We start from the raw sequence: 11,134 nt of genomic DNA on the forward strand, positions 1-11,134 counted from the left end.
TGCTCTCTGTACCCACTCACTGTATGTTCTTCTGTGCCCACTTGCACCCTCAGTGGCACTGGGAAACTGCATCTCTTTTTTGTTGTTGTTATATCATCTTGTTGCATCAGCTCTCTGTGTGTACGGCACCACTCCTGGGCAGGCTGCACTTTTTTCACGTGGTGCAATTCTCCTTGCAGGATGCACTCCTTGTGTGGGGGGCACCCCCACATGGGAGCACCCCAGCATGGCACGGCACTCCTTGCACGCGGCAGCTCTGTGTGTGGGTCAGCTCACCACATGGGTCAGGAGGGCCTGGGGATTGAAACCTGGACTCTCCCTTATGGTGGGTGGGTGCTCTATCAGCCATGGCTGCTTCCCTACACACTTTCAAAGAATCAGTGGGTCAAAGCAGAAATTGCGAGAGAATCAATAAACATCTCGAGATAAATGAAAATGAGAACACAACATATCATAATCTATGGGATACAGTGAAGGCAGTGCTGAGAGGTAAACTTATAGCCCTTAATGCTTACATTTAAAAAGAAGAGCTAAAAGCAATGTCCTAACTACACAGCTGCAGGAAATAGAGACAGAAGAGGAAACTATTCCAAATGCAAGCAGAAGAAATAAATAACAGAGCAGAAATAAATTGAGAGCAACAACAGGAAAAAACAATAGAATTAACAAAACCAAAAGTTCTTCAAGAAGATGAACAAAACTGACAAACCCTTAGCTAGACTGAAAAAGAAAAAAAGATGTAAATAATTAAAATTAAAAATGAAAATGGGGACATTACTACTCACCCCACAGAAATAAAAGAGATCATGAGAATACCATGAACAACGTTACACCAAAAAACTAGGCAATGTAGATGAAATGGAAAAATTCCTAGCAATGTATGAACAACCTACAGTGACCCTAGAAGAAATAGAAGACCTCAATGAACCAATCACAAGTAAAGAGATTGGAACAGTCATCACACAGCTCCCCAAAATGAAAAGCCCAGGACCAGATGGTTTCGCAGATGAGTTCTACCAAGTATTCAAAGAAGATTTAATATCAACCTTATACTCAAACTCTCCCAAAAAATTGAACAAGAAGAAACACTGCTAAATTCATTCTATAAAGCCATCATTCTAATATCAAAGCCAGATAAAAATATAGTGAAAAAAGAAAATTACACACCCATTTCCCTAATGAATATGAATGTAAAAATCCTCGACAAAATACTTGCTAAAAATCCAACAACACATTAAAATAATTATTCATCATAATTAAATGGGTTTTATACCAGGCATGCAAAGTGGTTCAACAACAAAAAATCAATTAGCATAATACATTAATAGAGAAGAAAAAACACATGATCCGATCAGTTGATACAGGAAAGGCATTTGATGAAATACAGCATCCTTCTTGATAAAAATACTATAAAAGGTAGGAATTGAAGTAAACTTTCTAAACATGATAAAGGCCATATATGAAAAACCCACAGCTAGCATTGTACTCAATGGTGAAAGAAAGAAAGTTTTTGGAAACAAGACAAGGATGCCCACTGTCATCACATTTGCTCAACATAGTGCTAGAGGTTCTAGTTAGAGCAGTCAGGCAAGAAAAGGGAATAAAAGGCATCCACATCAGAAAGGAATAAATAGGGAAACGGACTTGGTCCAGTGGTTAGGGCGTCCGTCTACTACATGGGAGGTCCGCAGTTCAAACCCCCGGCCTCCTTGACCCGTGTGGAGCTGGCCCATGCACAGTGCTGATGCGTGCAAGGAGTGCCCTGCCACGCAGGGGTGTCCCCTGCGTAGGGGAGCCCCACACGCAAGGAGTGCGCCCTGTAAGGAGAGTTGCCCAGTGCGAAAAGAATGTACAGCCTGCCCAGGAATGGCGCCGTTCACACTTCCCGTGCCGCTGACAACAGCAGAAGCGGACAAAGAAACAAGACGCAGCAAATAGACACAGAGAACAGACAACCGGGGGAGGGGGTGGGAATTAAATAAATAAATCTTTAACAAAAAAAAAAAGAAAGGAATAAGTAAAACTTTTGCTATTCACAGGTGCTTTAATACTATACTGAGAAAAATCCCAAGAACTCTACAACAAAGCTGCTAGGGTTAATAAACAATTTCAGTAGAGTGGCAGGATAGAAGATTAATATGCAAAAATCAGTAGTGTTCCCCTACATTAGTAATGCACAATCTGAGGAGGAAGTCAGGAAAAAATTCCATTTACAAGAGTGACTAAAAGAATGAAATATTTAGGAATAAACTTAATCAAGGACATAAAGCACTTATATTCAGAAAACTACAATGCATTGGTAAAAGAAATCCTAAATAAATGGAAGAATATTCTTTGCTCATGGATGGGAAGACTAAATATTGTTAAGATGTCAGTTCTACCCAAATTGATATATAGATTCAATGCAATCCTGATAAAAATTCCACCAGTAGTTTTTAAAGAAATGGAAAACACAATTATCAAATTTATTTAGAAGGTAAAGGACCCTGAACAGCCAGAAACATCCAAAAAATGAAGAGCAAGTTGGAGGACTCTCACTTCTGGATTTTAAATCATATTAACTAGTGATAGTGGTAAAAAAAAAAAAAAAAAACACAAACCAGTATGGTACTGCATAAAGATAGACACATAGACAAATGAAGCTAATTTGATGGTTCAGAAAGACTCTCACATCTATGGTCAAGTGATTTTTGACAAGGTGGTCAAACCCATCCAGCTGGGCAGAGAACAATCTGTTCAACTGGATTTCCATAACCAAAAGAAAGAAAGAGGTCCCCTCAAAATGGATCAAAGACCTACACATAAAAACTAGAATCATATATCTCCTAGAAGAAATTTAGGAAAACATCTTCAAGACCTGGTGGTAAGTGGTCGATTCTTAAACCTTACACTGAAAGCATAAGCAAGGGAAGAAAATAGGGATAAATGGGACCTTCTCAAACTTAAATATTTTTGTGATTCAAAGAACTTCATCTAGAAAGTGAAAAGCCAGCTCACTCAATGGGAGAAAATATTTGGAAATCACATATCTGATAAGGGTTTGATTTCCATTCTATATAAAAAGATCATACACTCAACAGTAAAAGAGCAACTTCTGGAAAGATGGCATCAGAGTAGCTGGGCAGGGCTCAACTCTCCCACAAAAACAATGGAGGAAGGGCAGAAAGGTCTCCAAGCGAACTGCTCTGGAGATGTGCAGAGGAGGAGAGTGCTGCGCATCACCCAGGAAGGAGGACAAAGAGACCAAATGAAAACCAGAAGCATGGACAACTACAAGGATTTAGAATAAATGGAACCAAGTGTCAAAGAGGAAACTTAATAAAACAAAACAAAACAAAAAAAATCAAAAACTGAACCCTAGAGTAGAAAGAGAAAGTAAGCCCATCAAGATAAACAGATGCGTATACACCAGAAAAAAACTACAAACTGGAAGATATGGTCCAGTCTAATGAATGAACTAAAGAATAGGAAGAGATGAAGAACAGGGAACAACTAACCAAGGCTGTCCAAATAAATATGAATCAAATTAATGAAGTAAAGGAAGAGATAAAGAATATTAAGAGGACACTGGGGAAACATACAGAAGAAATTGTAAACATACATAAAAATATAACAGATCTGATGGTGACAAATGGCACAATGCAAGAACTCAAAAATACCCTCGAAGGACATAACAGCAGATTTGAACAGGCAGAGGAAAGAATTAATGACATCTAAGATACACATCTGAAATCAGATAGATAATAGAACAGATAGATAAAAAGAGAAAAAAAGTCCAGCAGGGATTTAGGGACTTGAATGACAACACGAAACACACAAACATATGCAATATAGGCATCCCAGAGAGAGGAGAGAAGGAAAGGAGTAAATTTCTCAATTCTGTTGAGGGACATAGATGTACATGTCCAGGAAGATCAGCTCACCCCAAACAGTATAAATTCTAACAGGCCTACCCCAAGACATACTTGTCAAATTGTCCAATGCTCAAGACAAAGAGAGGATACTAAAAGCAGCAAGAGAAAAGAGATCCATCACATACAAGGGAAGTTCAGTAAGATTAAGTGCTGATTTCTTATTCGAAACCATGGAGCCAAGAAGGCAGTGGTATGACATAGTTAAGATACTAAAAGAAAAAAAAAACAAAAAACTGCCAGCCAAGAATTCTGTATCTAGCAAAGCTGGCATTCAAAAATAAGGGAGATAGGTTGTGGATGTGGCTCAGGCAACTGAGCTTTCACCTACCACGTGGGAAGTTTGTGGTTTGGTTACCAGTGCCTCCTAAAAGAGACAGTGAGGAGGTGTGATGGACAGGCATGACAAGCTGACACATCAAGATGATGCAACAAGAAACACAAGAATAAAAAACATAAGGTGACACAATAATGCGGGGAACAGAGGTGGCTCAAGCAGTTAGGCACCTCCCTCCCACATCGGAGGTCCCAGGTTCAGTTCCTAGTGCCTAGTGCAGCACACAGCAAGTGCAAACAATGAGGGGGTGGGGAGAAATAAAAAAATACATCTTTTGAAAAAATAAAGGAGAGTTCAAAATATTCACAGGTAAACAGAAATTAAGAGAGTTTATCAACAAGAAACCTGCCCTTCAAAAAAACTAAAGGGAGTTCTGTAGGTTGAAAGGAAAAAAACAGGAGAGTTGGAGGAGAGTGTAAGAATAAAAAGATAAATAAAAACAACATATGGAATATAAACCTAAAGAAAATATGGCTAATATAAGTAATTCCCTGACAGTAATAACAATGAATGTTAATGGCTTAAACTCTCCAATCAAGAGTCTCAGATTGGCAGAATGGATAAGGAAATATGACACATCCATATACTTTCTACAAGAAACTCACCTTAGTCTCAGGGAGGCAAGGAGACTAAAAGCAAATGGTTGGAAAACAATTTTACATGCAAATAATAACCAAAAAATGGTGAGAGCAGCTATACAAATATTGGACAAAAAAGACTTTAAATGCAAAACTATTGTAAGAGACAAAGAAGGGCACCATATATTAATAAAAGGGAAATCTATCAAGAAGAAAGAACAATCATAAACATTTATATACCTAATCAGGGCACCTCAAAATGCATGAGGCAAACATTGAAAAAACGAAGTGGAGAAATAGATGTCTCTAAATTATAGTGGGGGACTTTAATACACCATTATCACCATTAGAATATTGCAACAGAGAATCAATAAATAACCAGAGACCTTGAATAATACATTAGAGGATCTAGACCTAATAGACGTATACAGAACATTACACCCAAATACAGCAGGATATACATTCTTCTTGAGTGCACATGGATCATTCTCCAGGATAGACCACATACTAGGCCACAGAACAACTCTCAATGAATTCAGAAAGATTGAAATTATACAAAGTAATTTCTCTGCCTACAATGGAATGAAGCTGGAAATCAGTAAGGGGCAGAAAAGCAGATTAGGCACAAAGATATGGAACTTAAACAACACACTTTTAGATAATCAGTGGGTCAAGGAGGAAATTGCAAAACATATCTGTAACTACCTTGAAACTAATGAAAATGACAACACAACATCTCAAAACCTATGGGATGTAGCAAAATCTGTTCTGAGAGGGAAATTCATAGCCATAAATACCTATATTAAAAAAGAAGAGCAAGCTAAAATCAAAGACCTAACTGCACATCTGGAGGAATTAGAAAAAGAACCAAACTAACTCCAAAGGAAGTAGAAAGAAGGAAATAACAAAGATTAGAGCAGAGCTAAATGAAGTTGAAAATAAGAAAGGACTAGAAAAAAGAAAACCAAAAGCTGATTCTTTGAGAAGATTAATAAAATTGACAAACCCATAGCTAGACTAACAAAGAAAAAAAGAGAGAAGATGCAAATATATAAAGTAAAAAACGAGGAAGGGGATATCTCCACTGATCCCACAGAAGTAAAAAGTATCATAAGAGAAGCAGATTTGGCTCAATGGGTAGGGCAATCTGTCTACCACTTGGGAGGTCCAAGGTTCAAACCCAGGGCTTCCTGACCCATTTAATGAGCTGGCCCATGCGCAGTGCTGATGTGCGCAAGGAGTGTCATGCCATGCAGGGTTGTCCCGTGTAGGGGAGCCCCATGTGCAAGGAGTGCACCCCGTAAGAAGAACCGCCCAGTGTGAAAAAAGTGCAGCCTGCCCAGGAGTGGTGCCACACACATGGAGAGCTGACACAGCAAGATGACGCAAAAACACAAGACACAGATTCTGGGTGCCAGTGACAAGAATACAAGTGGACACAGAAGAACACACAGAAAATGGACACAGAGAGCAGACAACAGGGGCTGGGGAAGGGGAGAGAAATAAATAAAAAATAAATCTTTAAAAAATTTAAAAAAAAAAGAGTATCATAAGAGGATACTTTGAAAAATTGTATGCCAACAAGATGGGCAATTTAGAGGAAATGGACAAATTCCTAGAAACACACAAGCAGCCTACATTGACAAAAGAAGAAATTAATGAACTCAACAGACCAATTACAAGTAACAAGGTAGAATTAGTCATCAAAACCTCCCAAATATGAAGAGTCCTGAACCAGATTACTTCACAGATAAGTCTACAAAACATTCCAGAAAGAACACCAATCCTGCTTAAACTCTTCCAAAATATATAAGTGGAAGGAACATATACTAACTCGATCTTTGACATGAACATCACCCTTTTACCAAAGCCAAACAGACGCCACAAGAAAAGAAAAGAAAACTACAGATCTTTCTAATGAATCTAAAATTCTCAGCAAAATACAGGCTAATTGTATCCAACAACATATCAAATAAATTATACACCATGATCAAGTGGGTTTCATCACTGGTATGCAAGGATGGTTCAACATAAGAAAATCAATCAATGTAATACACCACATATACAGATCGACAGAAAAAAAAGTCACATGATAATCTCTATAGATGCAGGAAAAGCATTCTACAAAATACAGCATCCTTTCTTTTATTTTTATTTTTTAGGAGGTACCGGGGAATGAACACAGGGCCTTGTGCATGGAAACAGGCACTCAACCACCGAGCTATATTTGCTCCCTGATGAAAGCTGGTTTTTTTGATTGTCTGTTTGTTTTTAGGAAGTACCGGAGATTGAACCTGGGACCATGTACGTGGGAAGCAGGTGCTCAACCACTTGAGCTACATTCACTCCCTCAGCATCCTTTCTTGATAAAAAACACTTTGAAAGATAGGAATAGATGGAAACTTCCTCAACATGATAAAAGGTATCTATAAAAAACCCACAGTAACATCATATTCAATGGTAAAATGCTAAAGGATTTCCCTTTAAGATTTGTAGTAAGACAAGGATGCCCACTGTCACTGCTCTTATATAACACTGTTAGGAGTACTTGCTCAAGCCCTTAGGCAAGAAAAAGAAATAAAAGGCATCCAAATTGGAAATGAAGAAGTTAAAATCTCACTATTTGCAGATGATATGATCCTATAGATAGAGAGCCCTGAAAAAAAAAGCTTCTAGAGCTGATTCATGAGTTCAGTAAAGTGGCAGGATATAAGATCAACATGTAAAAATCAGTAGCATTTCTGTACACCCATAGTGAGCAATCTGAGGAAGAGAAGAAAAAATTGCATTTACAATAGCAACTAACAGAAGCAAATACCTAGGAATATACTTAACTAAAGATGTAAAGGCCTTGTACAGAGAAAATTGCAAAACATTGTTAAAGGACATAAATGGAAGAATATTCCATCCTCATAGATCAGAGGACTGCACATAATTAAGATATCTGTCCTACCCAGATTAATTTACAGATTTAATGCAATGCCAATAAAAATTACAACAGCATTTTTTTTACTGAATTGGAGAAGCTAATTAGGAAATTTATTTGGAAGGGCAAGGGGCCCCAAATAGCCAAAAAAACATATGGAAAAAGAAAACAAAATTTGAGGACTCATGCCACTTGATTTAAAACAGACTACAAAACTACAGTGGTCAAAAGTGTAGAAGGATAGACATACTGACCAACGGAACCAAACTGAGAGTTCTGATACAGATTCCTGCATATATGATCAGATGATACTCAATGCCGTCAAGACAACTCAGCTGGGAGAGAAGGGCCTCTCAGCAAGTGGGGCTTGGAGAACTGGATTTCCATATCCAAAAGAATGAGAGAGGATCACCATCTTATGCCCTATACAAAAATTAACTCAAGACAGATCAAAGATCTAAATGTAAGAGCCAAGACCATCAAGCTTCAAAAAGTAACATAGGGAAGCATGTGTAAGATCTTGTAGTAGGAAATGTCTTCATAAATTTTACATCCAAACTGTGAGCAACAAAAGAAAAAAACAGATAAATGGGACTTCCTCAAAATTAAAACTTTTGCACTTCAAAGGATTTTGTCAAGAAAATGAATAGGCAGCCTACTCAATGGGAGAAAATATTCGTAACTATCTGATAAAGAAATTCTACATCTTGAAAAGAAAAAGACAAACAAACCATTTAAAAAATGGTCAAAAATTGGAATAAGCACTTTTCCAAAGAAGAAATACAAATGGCTAAAAAGCACATGAAAAGATGCTCAACATCACTAGCTATTACAGAAATGCAAATCAAAACTACAATAAGATATCATCTTACACCTATTAGACTGGCAGATATTTTAAAACACCTCAGAGAACTACAAGTGTTGGAGAGGATGTGGAGAGGGAACACTCACCCACTGCTGGTGGGAATGTAGAACGGTGCAGCCATTGTGGAGGACAGATTGGCAGTTCCTCAGGGAACTAACTATAGAACTGCCATATGATCCAGCAATGCCTTTGCTGGGTATATACCCAGAAGAACTGAAAGCAGGGACATGAACAGATATATGCACACCAGTTTTCATAGTGGCATTATTCACTGTTGCCAAAAGTTGGTAGCAATCTAATTGTCCATCATCAGCTGAATGGATAAGCAAATTGTGGTATATACATACAATGGAATATTACTCAGCTGTAAGAAGGAATACAATGTTATCACACAGGATAACATGGATGAATCTTGAAGACTCTATGTTGATTAAAGTTAGCCGGTCACTGAAGGACAAATATTATATGGCCTCACTGATATGACTTGAGCAAATTGAGCAGACTCACAGAGCTAGAGTCTGGAAGCTTGGTTATCAGGAGCTAGAGAGGGAGTAGGGTGTGGTGAGCCACTGCTCTATATGGGCAAGACCTATGACAAGGTGGAAGGGGGTAGTTGGGCAGTGGAGGAAGGTGATGTTGGTGCAGGGATGTGAGGGGAGTCGACAGTGCTGGAATATGAAGGGGTGTAGGGGGGTTGTGTCGGACTATCCAGGAAAAGAGAGGGAGGGCTGGACGAAGGAACAAGTGAACTCTGAGGATTTGAAGACTGTGGTTAAACTACCATGATGGTAATGTTCTTTCAGCAACTATGGCAGGGGAGAGTTACTGGTGCAGGGCTTTGGGGATAGGGGGATATGTGGGATAGGGCACATCTGGGGCATCCATCTCTGGAATATGACAGTGTTCATCTTGTCATAGTATGTTATCTCGGTGGGTGGAGACCCATATGATAAACAAGAAAATATTAAAATCCCATCCTGGGGAGTCCTGCTATGTTCTCAATTAGAGGGGCAAGAATCTCTCAAGAACATAGGCATAACCTAATAAAAGAAGACAGACCAATATGTCAAACCCTCAAAATTAATGCATGTAACTATGAACTTTATTCTTCAAAAATTGAAACACAGAGGTTACCATATGTGCCAAGGGGTGGGAGAGGGAAGAGTAGAATAGATGGCACATAGGGCATTTTTAGGGCATTGGAATAGTTCTGCACAATCTTGCAATGATTGATACAGGCCATTATAAATTTTGTCAAAATCTATGAAAGTGTACCGTGCAAAATGTAATCCATAATGTAAACCATTGACCATGGGTAGTAGCAATACTTCAATATTTGTTCATCAATTGTAACAAAAGTACCATAGTCATGTAAGATGTTATCAATAGGTGAAAATGTGAGAGGGGGAGGGGGTGGGATATAGGGGAATCCCCTATATTTTCTATGTGATTTTTCTGTAACCTAAAACTTCTTTGAAAATAAAGTGAAAAAAATAAGACACTAGTGGAACATGGAGAAGAAATTGTCACTGCACATAAAAGATAACATGTTTTATGGTGATGGAAAAATTTTTAATTTTTTATATTTTTATTTTTAAAAAATGCTTATTCATTTTTTGGCTTTGTTTTTGGGGAGGTTTTGGATTGTGGAAGGATTGGAACAGTGGCAGGGGAGGGTCACTGGTGCAGGGTGTTGGTGATGGGGATGTATGGGGAGGGGTGCACCTGGGGAATGTCTTTATGATATATGAATAGGTTCAAGTGGTTATGGGGTATTGTCCTGGTGGGTGGAGACCTACACAATATCTGCAAAAGTATTGAATTACCATCCTGGGAAGTCCTGCTGCATTCTCTAATAGAGCAGTAAAAATCCGTGGAGAACATGGGCAGTGCCTAGCGAAGGAGACAGACCAATATGCCAGGCCCTTGACACTGATGGTTGTACTTACAAAACTTGTTCTTGTGAAATTGAAACTTAGCTTAGTAGTATATATTCTGTTAGAGTTATCTCCTGAAAGCCAACTTGTTGCTCAAATGTGGCCTCTCTCTAAGCTAAACTCAGTGCTCACTACCTTCCCCTGGAATGGTACATGACTCCCAGGGATGAGCCTCCCTGGCACCAAGAGATTATTACCAAGTGCCAAATAGCAGTACATTTAGAAAAAGACCTTGACAAAAAGGGGAAAATATTAAATATGAATGAGTTTTTATGGCTAGGAGATTTCCAGTGAGTCAGGAGTTCATTCTAGAGGTTACACTTATGCACATCTCAGGAGGATCTCATTTACTGTCACAGTAAACAGTGCCTCAAGCAGGGGTGCTTCTGAGACTCTAGAGAAATCTAGACACTATAGAAAGGGCAGACAATCTCAGGAATTTGGCATCCTGACTGTGAAACATATATTACCTTGGAGTATATGTTCCCCAATGTTACAGCGTTACACTCATTTATAATTTCCCTATTCATGGCTCTTTTGACTCATTTATTTGAACCTATAATTAGCACTATACTCATTA

The sequence above is a fragment of the Dasypus novemcinctus genome, chromosome 7, assembly GCF_030445035.2.
Source record: "Dasypus novemcinctus isolate mDasNov1 chromosome 7, mDasNov1.1.hap2, whole genome shotgun sequence".
In the NCBI taxonomy this organism is placed as follows: Eukaryota; Metazoa; Chordata; class Mammalia; order Cingulata; family Dasypodidae; genus Dasypus; species Dasypus novemcinctus.